The following is an 18,118-nucleotide window of genomic DNA, read 5'->3' as shown; positions in this document are numbered from 1 at the left end:
TTTTATTAGGCATTTCCATGTTATTTACGTTTTCCATTTCCATTTCCATGTATATTTTTAGTGAAATAAATGAAAATTTTTGGATGCTACTAACCTATATGAAATTCGGCCAAGCATGGGTTTTGTTGAACTTTGTGAATTTTATGTATTTGTGAAATATGGACTAAATTGAATAAATGTGAAAGTTTAAAGGCTAATTTGTAAAAATGCCCAAATATATGTTTTGGATTAAATTGAGTGAATGAATGATTAAATGAGTTAATTCTGAATAAATATAGATCAAGAAAGAAAGAATTCAAATTTATATCGGGGGAAAGCAAGGTTATCGAATAGTCGATCCGATCTGTTAGTTCCAAATATGAGGTAAGTTTGTATATGGTAATTTCATTATAAATGAATGTTAAATGTTTTAATATTGCATAAACTATGATTATGAGATTACGGATAATGTTTGATTGTGAATACAGCACTACGGATGTGTTTGACGATGAAATCAACAAGTGAAACTTCCTGGTTGAACCTTAGGAATAGTTTAGGATGCTAGTGAAATGTCACTAGGTTATTGAGTTGGCTTTGGGCCACGATATTGGCACTTCAGTGCTAGTGATACCTTGATTTGGCTACGGGCCATGGTATAGTACTCTGGGATAAGTTACCTTGATTTGGCTATGGGTCATGGTATAGGTACTTATCGATTGTGATCCTTGAGTATTAGACTTCCATTCCGAATGGTTCAACGGGTAAACGAGTGATATGGTTGAGAAAGAGGTTAGTACAATGTGATACTGGTATGTATGGAACCTATTCGAGTATTATATTGAGAAAGTTCAATGAAATGGTTTTTGATCATGTTTTGAGACATGAGAAAGGTGTTGATATGGTTATGATTTGGTAATGATTAATTGATTGAATTATATTTATTTGATGAATTGATTTATTCACTTACGAACTTACTAAGCTATAAAGCTTACTTTGTGTTACTTTCCTATGTTTTATAGAGAATCAAGGCTAGCTTAGATCTAGGAGTCATCGGGAACATTATCACACTATCAAACGTCAAATTGGTACTTTTGAGTTGTGTCTATGGTATATGGCATGTAGGCTAGTTTTGGTACTTTGGTTGTGAATAAAACCATGAGAGTTGGCTTGTAAATGTATATGTTTGTTTTGTATATATATAGCCATGAGTAATGGCTTATTTTGATATGTTTTGGTGTAAATGTGGTTATGGTTTCATAGTTGCTCTAATGGTTATATTTTGAGTTTGGTAAATGAACTATATGGTGTGATTGAAGTTATTAACTTGAGAAGTTATGTGCTTGTGAATTAATGCTTGATGATATAAGTTTTTGAATAGGTAATTGGCATTGACTTGAGTATTGATTTTGTTGAAATGGATATGGTATGAATTGTGTATATTAATGATGATTTTGGCTATCTATTGTATGATGACTGGTACCATTTTGGTTGTTTAGGTGATCATGAAAAAGGGTGGCAAATTGGCCTTGCAAATGGCCTATTTTTGTCCACATAGGTAGGACACGAGCGTGTGTCTCAGCCGTGTGGGACACACAGTCATGCTACATGGTCGTGTGTCCCCTGGTCTTGAAATTGAATTGAATTCAATATGCTCCACACAGCCTCACACATGGGCGTGTGACTAGCCGTGTGGCATAAGTCTGTATACCCTACAGGTTTAGCACGGCCTAGTACATGGCTAGGCACACGGGCTGTTGATGATGATGTAGAGAGAGCTGAGTTCTGGTTTGAAAATACAGTCTGAGTATTTGATGAATTCTCTTGTACTCCTGATGAGTGTATAAAATGTGTTGTATCTTTTCTAGGAGACACTGTACACCAACTGTAACACCCCAAACCCAGCCTAAACGTTATGGCCGAATCTGGCGTGTCATGTTAAGTGTCTTTCAGAAATTGGACTTATTGGTAGAAATTTGTTTCTGAGTTGAAATATTTTTATTAAAAACTCAAAACATCTTAACCATTTATTAACCATTTAAAATGTCTTTACTTTAAAAGCATTGTTTGTTGCGGAAGCAATATCCAAAAATGTTGTGAAAACGCGGTGTTTTGAAAACAATTAATCTTTTTGAAAATCAGCGTTCTATCGCTATCAGCTAAGTATTAAATAAATAAAGCCTAAATAAAATAACTTAAGTTTAAGAGGCTTTATTATAGAATCAAAACCCAAAGCGAAATTTTAAATATAAATAAAGTTAAGCATAAAAAAAAACTACGGTCGTGTGGCCACCTCTGAGTCCCTCGCGGCTCCAAATCGCCTAAGGTTGGGGATTACCTACACAGTTAAAAATAGGGTGAGTTTATGAAACTTAGTGTGCAATCCCTTAAAATAAAAATAATTAGTAAGATAGCAGAATGCAGAAGCAGTCTGGGCCAACGCCCTTTTCAGTAACAGCACAGTGTGGGCCTTAGCCCATATAGTAACAGTGTGCGCCTAAGCCCAATACAGTATCAGAATTAGAAACAGAATAGATGTGGGCCTAAGCCCAATACAGTGACAGAATCAGTAATAGAAATGCAGCAGTGCAATAATGCAATCCATCCCAAATCCAGCCAACACACCACCCGTACCAACCAACACACCATATGGGGATAAAATCGACTTACCCAGCCAACACAAAAATATCGCAGCATAGCTGCCACAAATAATAACGTAACAAAGCTGCCAAATATATACATGGCTTACAATCATTAGTAGCGTTAATTTGATCGGCACAAAGCCATCAGTAGCTATAATATGACCGGTACACAGCCATGGGTAAATATGGTCGACACAGAGTCATCAATAAATATGATAGGCACCTGGCCACAGGTAAATACGATTAGCACAAAGCCATAAACAAGATGGCACAAAGCCATATTTAGGTTGGCACAGAGCCATAATTAGATTAAGCTGTATTAAGCCGTCTGTCGGTCCATAGTTGTCTCATACGACCTGTGTGACCTTAACAGATCATTACTGGATCCACAGTCGTCTTGTGCGACCCGTGCGACCCTATTAGAACAGTACTTCCTCATATCAATGTCCCCACCCCATGCAATATGTCGTGTATGTTATGCTCAATCATCACACGTGTATGTAGAATGGCCATGCTCAGTAACAGTCATTTAAACATATATTAAAAGCATATCAGTTTTACAACCACAGTCAAGTCAGTTAAAACACAGTCATACAACCACAGTCAAATCAGTCAAATTCATAGTCTAAGTCAGTCATTTACCCACAAGGGCAAAACAACCATTTTACCCTAAGGGGTGTTCGGTAATTTTACACTACAAGGGTATTTTAGTAATTTTACAAACTGGGGGTATTTCAGTAATTTTACAAATCGAGGGTATTTCGATAATTTTATAATTTGAGGGTATTTCGATAATTTTACAAACTGGGGTATTTCGATAATTTTACAGTCAGAGGGTATTTCAATAATTTTACAAATCGAGATTATTTTGGTAATTTTACAAACTGGGGGTATTTCGGTAATTTTACAAACTAGGGGTATTTCAGTAATTTTACAATTTGAGGGTATTTTGGTAATTTTACAAACTGAGGGTATTTCAGTAATTTTATAAACCGGGGTATTTCGGTAATTTTACAAACAGAGGGTATTTCGATAATTTTACAAACTGGGGGTATTTCAGTAATTTTACAATGTAAAAGTATTTCAGTAATTTTACAAATCATGGGTATTTTGGTAATTTTACAAACTGGGGGTATTTCGGTAATTTTACAATTCAAGGGTATTTTGATAATTTTACAAAATGGGGGTATTTCGGTAATTTTACAAATCGAAGGTATTTTAGTAATTTTACAAATCGAGGGTATTTCGGTAATTTTACAATTCGAGAGTATTTCGGTAATTTTACAAACTGGGGGTATTTCGGTAATTTTACAAACAATGGTCTTAATGACCCAACAGATGGTCCACTGTTGCCTCAAGCGACTTAAGTAACCTAAACAGACCTAACGGTGTAAATGAGTCTAAGGCCCATTCTCAGCCCAAGTGGGCCCACACACTCGTGTGGCCCACTTAGCCCAGAAACAGCCACAACTATGCAAACGTCACAGTCCAAGCAACACTTACCACATCACATACATTTTATCCATGTGGGCCCACAAGCCCACTGGGTCCACTCAGCCCATTTCGGCCCAACGAGGCCCAGAACAGCCCAAGACCACAAGAGCGCCCGTGGTGGCCTCTGCAGTCTAACACCCATGTTCTTGGGCTCGGTTTACCACACGTGTGATCGCACACCCATGTGGCATCATACGCCATATTTCCGGCCTTTCGACATTTCACTGATCTACAGTCATAGTAGTGCAAGCAACACATACTTTCGGTTTTCACACGATTATCGAATACCGCACACAAATACACACACTTTCGGCTTTTCAGCCGATCATCAAACATAGCATACAGTTACACACCTGATCACGTAGAGTATGAAGAATTCCCAAGCGCCAGAACCTATTCAAACATAACAACGGTTAATCACTTATCAACAAAGTTAAATGAACATTAACCAAACCCCTAGCAGAAGGATCGACTACCACTTGCCTTGACTCGAACAGTCAACTGTGATTTGCCTACTTAATCCAAAGTTTGGTGCAGTCACCCTTCTGTAACCTGGCAGAAAGTCCCGAACCGCCGACACCCTATGTCGCTTAAACTTGGGGCAGAGGCTACGCATCCACTCCCAGTCGGCGTCACTGTCATCACTTTATTGCAAGAACCCCCTTTGCTCACCGAGAGTTCGACTAACAGAGATTACTTGTCAAAACGAGAACATAAAAGGATAGAGTATGAGATGTAGAAGCAGAGAATCTGCTAAACCAAGACTAAACCGAAAGGGGTTTGAAAAGGGAAGAAGAAGAAGAAGTATTCGGCCAATGATTGAAAAGGAAATATCATAGGAGGAGGAGAGCAGAGATTCGACAATTAAGAGAAAAGATTAAGAAGAAGAAACCAAATTCGGCTTAAAAAAAGAAATAAGAATGCCCAAAATGAGAGTGCTTATTCAGCCAAAGCAAGAAAAGAAGGCAATATTCGATCCCAAAAATTGAGGAAGAAACACAAGAGAAAAGACAATAGAGAATTCGACACACAAGGAGTAGAAACTAAAACTAGATGTCAAACACCACCAAAAACCCGAAATTGAGCAAAGAAAAATCGAAATGTGACCACAACCCCCCTCCCGAAATTTTGAGTAAGAAAGGGAGTTCAAATTCGGCACCAACACTCCTCCCATGCAACTCTCCTATTTCAAATTCCTTGATTTTCTCCCCAAATCACTCAACATCCAATTCAACTTGTCCTTGAAATACTCATGACCAATTCAACCTCAGAGTCTCAGTCCAACTCCACCTCCTTCCAAGCTTAGCCAGCAAAATAAATAATTCCTTTGCCTATGCCCCAAATTGAACCATAGACCTCATGCACACCACACACGCCACCTTGCCACTAGACCACAAGCTCCTTTTTCGATATATTTTAACCACAAATATTTAAAAATCCCACTTTCAATCACCAAGGGTTTTATTAACTAAAATCAAAAAATTTAGCTAAAGCCCATGTTTGAACCTAGGACTTCTCCAACACTCCCAAATATGCTCAATTACTTAGCCACTAAAGCCAACATGCAATTTGTGATATTTCTCGCACACGTAAACTTTTATGTGTTCACGCTCAAGGCCCAATCCTTTTAGGCCCAAATTCGGGGCGTTACACCAATGGTAGAACACGTTGATATCTGTGGTTTCGAAAGAATGAGTTAATTGGGAGTTTTTCCAATCTCAATTCCGAAAGAAGTACATCAACCAAAGATTTCTCGATCAGAAGCATAAAGAGTTTCTAGAGTTGAAAAAAGGTTGTATGACTGTCACTGAGTATGAAAGAGAATTCGTACATTTAAGAAAGTATGCTCGAGAGTATGTGTCTACTGAGGAGATTATGCGTAAATGGTTCGTTGATGGGTTGAACAAGGATATAAAACTATTAGTCAGGATTCTTGAATTGAAAGAATTTATCGTTCTGGTTGAAAGGGCTTGTAAAGCTGAGGATCTTAGCAAAGAAAAGAGAAAAGCAGATTTAGAAGCTAGAGACTTGAGAAAAAGATCGATGAGTAAACCATATCAATCTTCATCAAAGAAATCCAGAGATTCAAATGTTCGCCCAAATGCTTTAAATGAATATTCGAATAAAGATCCTAGAAAACAATATCTACGTTATAAAGCTCAAGCGACATCAATAGCGAGTGTTGGCAGTGTGAGAGACAACAAACCCGAATGTCAGCAATGTGGAAGACGACATTTCGGGAATGTTGGAATAAAAATAATAAAGCTTGTTATAAATGTGGTTTGCTAAATCACTTCATCAGGGATTGCCCTGAGCCAGATGAGAAAGATAAAGTTCAGAATGTGAGACCGAGTAATATGGCTACTAAAGGGAAACCACTCCGAAACACGGGAAATACAAGTGGTAATTGAGGTGTTACGAGAGATTCTACTATTAGAACTGAGGCACGAACACTTGCCTAAGTGGAACGACGGAAATGTGAAAGTGTACACAATCGCAACAAGTATTAAATTGATAAGTAAATGTCGAGTTATCGTACCCACAGGGACCGTGAAAAGGATTATTTATGAATGCAAGTTAAAAAACTTTGGTGAAGAAAAATATTTTGTTTTAAAGAGGGTGATTAAAACCTTAAGAAAATTAAAATAAATAAATAAAATGAAGTAAAAAAAGTTCTAATGCATGATTTCAAAATAAGATTTAATCAAGATGATATAATTGTGTTGGATTAACTACACTTCTCATCTTAAAATTATTAAACGTATGTTTATATTGTTATGAATAAAATCATGGCAACCCTGTAATTTGCTAACTTATGAACATACTTACATACCAAAATCCATTCATCTCTTGACATATCCCTATGTCAAGTCAACTGACTAAACAGATTCTAGTAAGCAAACATGTTATTGCACATACATTCTCATTAAACTGAGCTAATCTCTTGCATATCCTTATGTCAATTCAAACGATTAATTAAATCTAACTAGCATATAAAAGACTATGTGATGTAACAAGGTATCCTTACCTTGAAACAGTTTAATCACAATAATCTTGCAAGTTATGCAAGGCAATAATATCGCTAGATATATTGCTAATTTAACCTTCACCTACCTTAGAAGAATAAACATGCACTGATCAAGTATTGTGTCAATTAATTACAATTTCAATCCGTTTAAATAATTAATTCATTAGTTACCTCACAGTCATAACGCAAGAATAACTTAGGCATGATTTTACTTAATTAAGCATTTTACCGAGGCCTATAACAACATAAACACAATTTTAACAATTTAAGAAGAAGAAATGCAATCAACCCAACAAGAATTAAATTCAAGCTAATCTGATTAAATTAACCATTCCAACAACATGAATACTCATAGATATGTTCATCATAACAACAACAAAAATTAAAGAGATAGGGAACAAGAATCAAATCCGGTGGTTTTCTGAGGCTTGACTTGGTTGCTCTGTTCTTCCTTCTTGTTGTCCTTGCCGATCAAGGCTTCGATGAACACTCAATTGCTGCTCCAAAATGGTTGAAAAACACCCCTTTTCCGAGGGAAGAAATCGGCACAAGAGCAAGGGAATTAAAATGGAAAAATGAGAGAAAAAGAATGAGAGAGGAGAAAAGTGTTGTGAAATGAATGAGGAATGAATGAGATGCTTTGAATGATCAGCCAAGAGGGCTTTTATAGCTGAGTGTCACAGCTGAAATTTGATAAATATAGAAGCCAAGGAGCCACCCCTTGGCTGGCCACCTATGTGGAAAAGTTGATGCTTTCAACTTTGCTAAAAATGGATTGGGGCAAATCCGAAAATCCACCAATTGTGGAGGGGTTTGAATGCAACTTTGACAAGACGTCAAGGGATTTTTTGCAAGCTTAATTAGTCAGCTAATAAGCTGATTTGGGTCAGCATATGGCCGGTTTTGGGCTGCCCAATCTTTAGCCAATTCACTTTAATTGGTTCGATTCAACTGGACCACTTTTTCCATAATTAATTAATATTAATTTATTCAGCCCAAATTAAATTGGGTATAAATTAAAATTAATTATATTATGAATTAATAAACATAATTGGACCGTCTTAGGCTGGAAATTAATTTGCCTTGATACTTCAAATTGCTTCTCAGTTTTGTGCTTCAAGCAGTGTCTACCGAGCCATTTTCACCCTTTCCGCAATTTTATCGAAAATAACCAAAATTACTCAAAATTAATTATAATTAACTAAAATTCATCATGTTCATATTTTAAGTATAATTTAATTATTTTATAAAAATTAATTATTTTTTGACAAGAATTTAATCGAAATGGTATGATTTTAAGCTAAAAAGGGTATGTAAAAATGCGTAAATTTTTGTGTTTCCATACCCCCAAACTTAATTCACTGTTTGTCCCAAGTAATGCACGAATTTTGAAAATAATTTCTCGGAAACACCTTTAAAAAACTCCTTCAGAACAACATTTTTCCCAAAATTATGAATTTAATATACTTATGCTCAAAGACAAGAAATTTGATAGTTATGCTACTTAAGTATACATATTGTTCAAATTAATCTCAACAACTATTATGATAGCAGAAATTAGACTAAATGCTTCCTAATAAAGTCATGTTAAACCCTACCAATGTGATTTTATTCCCTTTATTCAAGATTAAGCTGCAATCATTAAGTTTAACTTGTGTCTTCATATGTTGTACGCAGCAATTTCTCTCCACTAATGTAGGTAGGATTGGAACTTTTGAATCATAGGTCTTTAACAAGGTTGTAACGTGGCTGGGCTTGAGGGTAGGTAAAAGATAGATAATTTTAGGCTTTTAAACCCTAGACTTAGCTTGTATCGACCCTTCGAAATAATCACCTTCAAAACACCAACTTTCTTTGCTTTCACAAGCTCTTTTGTACATTCTCTTTTAGGTACATATATATATTTGTTTTTCAATCTACACGAGCATTTTCCTGAATGTACCACAATTTTAAGAGCATTTTATACTTTTTTCAACTCCCCCAAACTTATTTTCAACGAATACTTGGAATAGTACTGAGTCTAGTGTTTGGGACAATTTTGAGATAGTTAAGAGAGAAGTGATGGCTAAATTTGCAAGGGTTAAAATAAAATTAGGCCATACAGTCTCAAATTTGTGTTTCAAAGGATAAAAATTTCATCATGGTTGGCTTGAAAGGATCAAACGGTCCAAACAAAAGTTGCCTAAATCATTTCCAACATTCCATGCTTCCTAGGATTTGCCAAGAAACTACTAAGTCAATTCTAAAGACTTAAACTTTTATCATGCCTAACTTTCGTAAGGAACTAAAATTTTATGGTGTGATTTGCATGCTTTATTAAAAATACATTTATATCACTATTAAGCTAACATAACAATTTAGTGAAATAATAGAACTTTATTCATACTAAAGTTTAGCATACTTAACAAAATTTCAAATTATTGAACAAAATATATCCTAATCATAATTAACAGAAAAATTTATTCTGAGTGGAAATAATTCAAATTTTCGGTCCCTCCAACTTAAAATGAACAATGTTCTCATTGTTTAAAGTGAATAGATACTATACACTTGGTAAGATTCTAGAAAAGAGGAGGTGAGTCAATTTGACTGCTTAAGTACCAAACTCTTTTCTAAATCCAATCCTAGACATGTATATACCCATTGCCACACTTTATACTTTGTGACTTGCTCAAATTTTATTAGTGATTTTCCTTTTTTAATTTAAAATAAAAAAATTTCCTAATTAACTTAATCCTAAAATGACCTAAGAACAGAAATAAAATAAAGTCAAGATCCCCCATTTATTTATTTGCAGACCCTTCCAAATTTGACTCATCTTTTGCTCCATCACTATCGCCTTTGCATGAATTGCTTCGCTCCTTCTTCAATAATGGACTCTATGGTTCAAATATAAAATCTGGAAATTCAGGCACAAAAATAAATGGGTCATTGTAAATTTTCTTAAGAGCCCTTCTCATCAAGTCATCCCTTATTTTTGAGTTTCTCCAGTAAGCTTGTTGCTGCCATTGCATATGCTGCATTATGTCCATCAACTTTGACAGTTCATCTCAAAGATTTGGGCTAGGCGGTTGAGCTCTAAATATTGAAGTTTCGTCATTGGGCTTAATTTCTGGTTCTATTGGTTCCACCTTATTAGGGACTTCAACCGATTGTATTGGCTCGATCTCTGTGGGATCTTCTTCCTCTTCATCGGGATCCTTACTTTCTTCAACTCGCTGTTGTAGAACAGAATCTCCAGCTACTCAGTAGAGGTCCCAATTTGTGATTGTGCCCTAGCTATTCCCTGTCTTCTTTACGTTTGCAAGAATCTCAGCTTTTAAGCACAAAATTTTTATCGTAAAGGGGAAGTAAACGGGTCCAAAATGTCTAGTGGCACAATTCCTCATCTCCGGTAGGATATTTTTCTACATTAATGGTCTTTCCAGTTAAAATCAAATATAATAAGACCATTAGCTCTAACGAGATTGTAGTCCCATGCGAACTAGGCATAAGGCTGAAATGGATGAAATAGAACCATACCTTTGCAAGTGGTGTCAAAGATTCTCTTCGACAAGTGTGGATTCCTTGTTTTGACAAAGTCCACTTAGAACCTGAAACTATAAGTTCCTCAAGAATTTCTTGCAAATTTTTAGGCTCGATGTTGCTCATCAAAGAAGAATATTCATCATTTTCGAAATCAGGTAATTCAAAGAACTCATTAATAGCATTTGAACTTATTGGTACCTTGATTCCGCGAACTAGAACTTCTGTCAAATCGCTTGAGGTTAAATTCGCGTAGAATTCACGAACTAGTTCCTCATCCACACTAGGCCTCTTTTCACAAAACAATTCCCAATTTAGGGCTTCAGCAACTTGACGAATACGTGCCATAAAGTCTTTGTAGTTGCTCTCTTTCAAAGTGAAGCCTTTCTCTGGATGCATATGTTGATTTTTTAAGATACTTTCATATCTTGCTTTGGCTTCTTCACATTGGAATTTGTTTTGTGTTTCATCAATTTGGGCAAAAGCACAAGTTCTCTTGCGAGGCATGATTAACCTAAGCAGAAGATGGAAAAATTACTTTCTAAAAAATTTAATTCACAAAATTTATTAATAATTCGGTAAACTAAAAAATTAAATAATTGAATAAAATTAAAATTTAGGAGAAAACAAATTGTCTTACCACCTTTTTTATAAAATTTAGAACTCCTAAAAATAATTAATAAACAAAATAGGTCAATTTAAGGTGGGTTGAAAGATTTCGGCTAAGGGGCTTGGTGTAGGTGTGTGCCGCACAAGTGTAGAACAGCAAGCAGACTCGTCGAGCAGGAGCAAGAAGTAGCACAGCTTGGCGCGATGAGCTACATGGGCAACAAGTCGTAAAGTTGAGTGGGCAACAGCTTAGGCACGTGCACGCTGGAGCTGGAGCAGATGCAGCGCCAAGGTGCGGGCCTAGGGAGTGCTGGAGTTGGACGTGCGCAGGTCCTGGAGCAGGACGGGGTGCGCAATGCAACACACGATGGGGGCAGGTGTGCTCGGCGTGTGCGATGGAGCTGGGCTGCTGGGTGCTTGCTAGCCGAATGGCTGCTAGGCTAGGGGCTTGCGACACTTTAAGGGTTTTGATGTTTGGGATTTTTAGTGATGAATGAATGGAGAAGGTAGTATTTATAATGAAAGGAATATGATTTAAACTAGAATTCTTAGAGAAATTTAATAATTTAAAACTCTAAGTTCTAATTTTAATCCAAGTTAACAACAATTAATAATTAAATATATGCATATTAAATTATTAATGCTATTAATTTATTTAAACAAAAATGAGATATGATTAAAACTAATCCTAATTCTATGCTAAATTGATAAAATTAATATATAAATTATAAAAGATATAATTATATATTAAAAATTATCATCTTATTATTATTAAAAGCTTATCAAATAAAATATGATGAAATTAACACTAATCCTAACTCTATATAAAGTTGATAATAATTAATATATATTATAATGTATATAATTATATATTAATAATTATCATCTTCTTTTTTTTTGAATTAAAAACATTTATTCTAGAAGCTTTTTGAAAATATTTACAAAAAAAGAGGCATCTAGTTTTTATTATTTATGAAGAGAGCAACCAAATTTTGAAAATAATTCAATTAAGTCCCTAGACTTAATGAAAATTTGAAATTGAGTTGCAATTTAAAACTTAGGTCAAAATTGACCTCTTTATTTGAAAAACTAAAAATTTATTTTTCTATTTAGGGAATAATTTCTCGAAAAATTATGTTAAAATCAATTCCCAGGAAAAATTAGAGGGGTCACAAGCGATCCCACTTAAGTTCCAATCTCCTATACAGAATTGATTTAAACATACTAATCTCGAAAAAGTACCCTAAATCATTTATTAAAAAGGAAAATAAGAAAATTTAAACATATGATAGAATGAACGAAATTTGATTCTGTTCAGTCTTATCTCCCTAATAATGTTTCACACGCTAAGCATTAACTTGAAAATTACCTCCCTTACCTTGGAGTTTAACAACTCCATATGGATAGACGCGATGAATTGTAAATGGATCGGACCAACGTGATTTTTGTTTACCTGGAAAGAACTTTAATCTAGAATTAAATAACAAGACTTGCTGACCTGCTTCAAACTCTCGAACTCAAATGTGCTTGTCATGCCATTTCTTAAGTCTTTCCTTGAGTAGTTTGGTATTTTCGTACAAGAACATTCTGAATTCCTCTAGCTCATTGAGTTGGAGGATCCGTTTCTCTTTAGCAAGCTTAAGATCCAAGTTGAGTTGTCGAAAGGCCCAGTAAGCTTTGTGTTCTAACTCCAAGGGTAGATGACAAGTTTTTCCAAAGACCAACCTGTAGGGTGACATCCCTAAAGGTGTCTTGTATGTTGTCCTGCAAGTCTATAAAGCATCATCCAGTCTTTTGGACCAATCTCGTTGATTCAGGCAAACTACCTTCTCAAGTATGCCTTTGATCTCCTTATTTGCCAGTTCAGCTTGCCTATTCATCTGCGGATGGTAAGCTGTAGCGACCTTGTGTTTCACTCCATGTTTATCTAACAACTATTTCAACCACTTGTTCACAAAAATGGGACCCTTCATCACTGATAATAGCTCTTGGGGTTCCAAACATTGTGAACACGTGTTTTTGCAAAAAACTTTATTACAACCCTAGCATCGTTTGTTGGATAACCTTCAGCCTCGACCCACTTAGACACGTAGTCTACAGCTACCAAGATGTACTTGTGACCAAAAGACGAAAAGAAAGGACCAGAAAGTCAATGCCCCAAACATTGAATAATTCTACCTCAATGATGTTTGTTCAAAGCATCTCATTTCTATTGGTGACATTTCCGACCCTTTGACATCGATCACGACTCTTTATATAAGCGTACGCGTCTTTGAATAGTGTTGGCCAAAAGAATCTGGCTTGCAATACTTTGGCCGCAGTACGAGTACCCTTCGAAGTGTCCCCCACTTGGAGCTGAGTGACAATGGTATAAAATCTTTTGTACTTCATCTTCTGCCACACATCTCCTAATCATTTGATCTACACACTTCTTGAACAAGTATGGTTCTTCCCAGAAATAGTACTTCATATCGTGAAGAAATATTTTCCTTTGATCATACGTCTTATCAATTGGCATCAAACCACAAGCTAAATAGTTAGCAATATCAGCAAACCAAGGGGTATTATGGACATGATTTACCTTTAGTATGTGTTCATCTAGAAATGTTTTTTGAATTGGTATAAGAAGAGAGTTCCCTTCTTGCAGCTCTAATCTGGACAAGTGATCTGCTACTTGATTTTCCACTCCTTTTCGATCTTGAATTTCTAGATTGAACTTTTGAAGTAGAAGTACCTATCGGATCAACCTTGGCTTAGCATCTTTCTTAGAGAGTAAGTACTTAATTACCAAGTGGTCCGTATAGACAATCACTTTGGTACCTACAAGATAAGATCAAAACTTGTCAAAAGAAAACACAATAGCAAGTAACTCTTTTTCTGTTACCTTATAATTCAGTTGAGCTCCTCTCAGAGTTTGACTTGCGTAGTAAATGGGATGAAAAACTTTGTTCCTTCACTGGCTCATAACGGCTCCTATCGCAAAGTCACTCACGTCACACATCAATTTGAATGGTAGATCCCAGCCTGGTGTGACTATTATGGGTTCCGTAACTAATCGACTCTTCAAATCTTTGAAAGCCTTTAGGCATTCCTCATCAAACTTGAACGTCGAGTCCTTCTCCAATAATTTGCATAAGGGTTTAGCAATTTTGGAGAAGTCCTTGATTAATCTTCGATAGAAACTGGCGTTGCCCAAAAAGCTCTGAACACCTTTTACAGATGTTGGAGGTGGGAGTTTCTCAATAACATCTACCTTTGCTTTATCTACTTCGATTCCATGTCTCGTTATCCGATGCCCAAGAACAATCCCTTCTCGTACCATGAAATGACACTTTTCCCAGTTGAGTACTAGATTTGTTTCTTCGCATCGCCTTAGTACCTTGGCTAGATTGGCTAGGCAATCATCATACGTATCTCCAAATACTAAAAAATCATCCATAAAAACTTCCAAATACTTCCCAACCATGTCAGTAAAAATAGACATCATGCATCTTTGAAATGTAGCAGGTGCATTACATAAACCAAATGACATGCGTCTAAATGCAAATGTACCATACGGGTAGGTGAATGTTGTCTTGTGCTGATCTTCCAGTGCTACTGTAATCTGATTATACTCCAAGTATTCATTGAGAAATCAGTAGTAGTCTCGCCCTACTAGTCTATCTAGCATCTGATCCAAAAACGGCAAAGTTATCTTTCTTAGTCGTCTTGTTTAGCTTCCATAATCGATGCAAATTCTTCATTCCATAATCGTTCTAGTCGGTATCAACTCGTTATTCTCATTTTCAATGACTGTGATACCTCCTTTCTTTAGCACACACTAGACCGAACTTACCCATGAACTATCTGAGATATGGTAAATTATACCCGCATCTAACCACTTAATGATTTCTTTCTTTACTACGTCTTTCATGATGGGGTTCAGTCTTCATTGTCCATCGATCTTCCCTTTCTCGCTATCTTCTAGTATGATCTTGTGCATGAATACAAATGGGCTAAAACCACGGTTATCGGCTATGGTCCATTCGATAGACCAAGATGAGTTTCTCTTCTTGCTCAGTAGTTAATTCTGCTAGAACAATCATAGCCAGAGTAAAAGAGTTACCTAAATAAACATATTTTAGATATGAAGGTAGTACCTTGAGTTCTAATTTAGGTGGCTCCTCGATTGACGCTTTTGGTTTGGCATAATCCCTTTTCTTTAACTCTAAAGATTCAAAGCGGGATTGCGGAATAAATCCCCTTTGATTAGCTTCTAACAAAGCTAAGTACTTATCCTCCTCTTCATCATTTGGAGCATTTAATGTCAAAATTTGTTCCAACAGATCCTCCACATAGTTGAGCTCCTTCTCTACTATTAAATCTTCTAAATCAAATACTACAGAACAATCATCAATTGTGTCAGGAAATTGCATAGACTTAAAAACGTTAAATGTTACCTAATCATCCTAAACATGCATAGTAAGCTCGACCTTCTGTACATCAATAAAGGTCATTCCGGTTGCTAAGAATGGTCTTCCTAAGATAATTGGCACTTCTTCGTTTGCTTCAAAGTCTAGGATAACAAAATCAGCAGGAAAGATAAATTTATCTATACGTACCAATATGTCCTCGATTTTTCCTTCTAGATGTGCTAAGGATCGATCTGCTAATTGAAGTGTAACCGTAGTAGGTCTAACTTCACCTATCCCCAACTTTCTAAATATTGACATAGGCATCAAGTTGATACTCTCGTCCAAGTCACATAGTGTCTTACCACAATATGTTGCTCCAATGTTGCAAGGTATGGTAAAACATCCAAGATCCTTCAATTTTGGGGGTAGTTTTTCTTGAAGATATGGACTTCATTCCTTCGTCAGAGTACGATCTCAAATTCTCTGAGTCTTCATTTTTTGGAGAGGATATCCTTCATGAATTTGACGTAGTTCTGCATTTACTCAATTGCTTCAACCAACGGGATGTTGATATGAAGTTGCTTGAGTACATCTAGGAACTTCTTGAATTGAATCTCCTGCTTCTACTTTTGAAGTCTTTGAGGGTAGGGTGGTGGTGATTTCTTTACTGGAACTGGTTGATTTGTCTTCTGTGGCAATTCTGCATCTGACGGGGTTGTTAGTTGATCAGAAATTAACTTGTTAAGTTTTGTAGATTCTGGTTCTTGTGAAACTAGAATTTCAACAGTCAGTTGAACTTCCTCTGATTCTTGAGCGTCTGCCTGCTCCTTTTCAGCTTCAATGTTGTTGGGCTCTACTGTCTTTCCACTCATCAATGTCAGCGCTTTGCAATGCTCCTTCCCCAGATTCTTTGGATTCTTCGTATCATTAGGTAAAGCACCTGGTGGTCGATTCCTGAGTTCAGTTGCAAGTTGGCCCATTTAGTTTTCCAGGTTTTTCAATGTAGCTGCTTGGCTTTGGATTAAGGCATCATTCTTGGCAATGTATGCCTTCAACAGATTTTCTAAGCCATTAGATGGTTCAGCTTGGGTTGGTTTCTGAACTTGTTGAGGAGAACTTGGTTGCTGGGTTGATCTAGCTTGGGCGTAAGTATTACTGGTTCCAGCTCATTGGTTACTTCAAGAAAAATTTGGGTGGTTTCACCACGATGGGTTATAAAAATTGGATTGCGGTCCTTTCCTTCCTCGGTTTTGGTTCTAGTTACCTATGTAGTACATGGATTTTAGGTTTGATGGACATTCTTTGAACAAATGTCCTTCTCCACAATAGACACAGGCTATATTTTCAAATTGGGTTGGTGGCTGTGCTGCAAAACTGTTAGACCCATTAGTAGTAAGAGTTTTTAACATTGAGGATATTGATGATACCTGAGATGCGAGTGAAGTAAGAGCATCTACTTCATGTATTCCAGGAACTCGTCTTCTTGACGCTGCTCGATTGGTTGGCCATTGGTAATTTTTGCTGGCAATCCTCACAATAATTTCATAAGCCTCATTATAAGACTTAGAAAGGAGAGCACCATTAGCAGAAGCGTCCACTACCATCATTGTGTGAGCATTGAGACCATTATAAAATGTCTCAAGTTGGATGCAGTGTGGGATTCCATGATGAGGGCACTTTTGTAAACTCTTTACACCTTTCCCATGCCTCATACAAGGACTCATCATCCATTTGTTGGAAGGTAGTGATCTCATTCCTCAAGCATTCTTGCTAGGCTCATAAGGAGTCTTTCTGCTAACTTTTGCTATGTGAAAATTGAGTTTGGTGGCAATGAGGTCAACCAGGCTCGAGCTCTGTCCCTCGGTGAATATGGGAATAGCTTCAATCGCAATGCAACTTCGAGTACTCCGGCTAACTTGAAAGAATCACTCACCTCCATAAGCAGTCTTAAGTGTAGGTTAGGATCTTCGGTAGGCATTCCACTGAATTGGCCCACTGTCTGAAGCATTTGGAACATGACTAGCTTCAGCTCAAACTTTTGTGCCTTAATTTTGGGTCTCCTAATACCCGGATTAAGATCATTAAATACTGGTGTCTTAAAGCTCCATCCCTATCGTCAACAATAAGGATAGGATTTTGAGCAGGGTCTGCTCTGTTTCCTTGGATCCAATTTTCGAAGTTCATCTCTTCGGTCCTTCTCTGATTTGCTTTTCTTTTTCACTTTCAGAAAGTTCATTCTATCTCAGGGTCTATAGGGAGCATGTAACACCCTGAATTTGGGCCTAGAAGTTTTGGGCCTTGAGCATGGGAGCGGTTGAAGGTAGCTTATAATATTTTGTTGTGCATGTAAATTTCGTTAATGAAGGCTTGTTTTAGTGGTTAAGTGTGCTGAGAAGTGTTGGAGAAGTCGTGGGTTCAAACCTGGACTCTAGCAAAAATTTTGGTTTAAG

At 36.5% G+C, this 18,118-nt stretch overlaps 1 non-coding gene across 1 annotated transcript; it reads left to right on the top strand.

Annotated features, from left to right (window-relative positions):
• The first annotated feature begins 17,327 nt into the window (after nt 1–17,327).
• LOC121231351 (small nucleolar RNA R71) lies at nt 17,328–17,433 on the top strand. The gene has a single exon (XR_005929411.1). It is a non-coding gene; the product is annotated as a small nucleolar RNA R71 (small nucleolar RNA).
• The last annotated feature ends 685 nt before the right edge of the window (nt 17,434–18,118 follow it).

This window comes from Gossypium hirsutum, chromosome A06 (genome assembly GCF_007990345.1).
Source record: "Gossypium hirsutum isolate 1008001.06 chromosome A06, Gossypium_hirsutum_v2.1, whole genome shotgun sequence".
NCBI classification, from domain to species: domain Eukaryota; kingdom Viridiplantae; phylum Streptophyta; class Magnoliopsida; order Malvales; family Malvaceae; genus Gossypium; species Gossypium hirsutum.
This window is presented reverse-complemented; position numbering and strand designations above follow the sequence as displayed.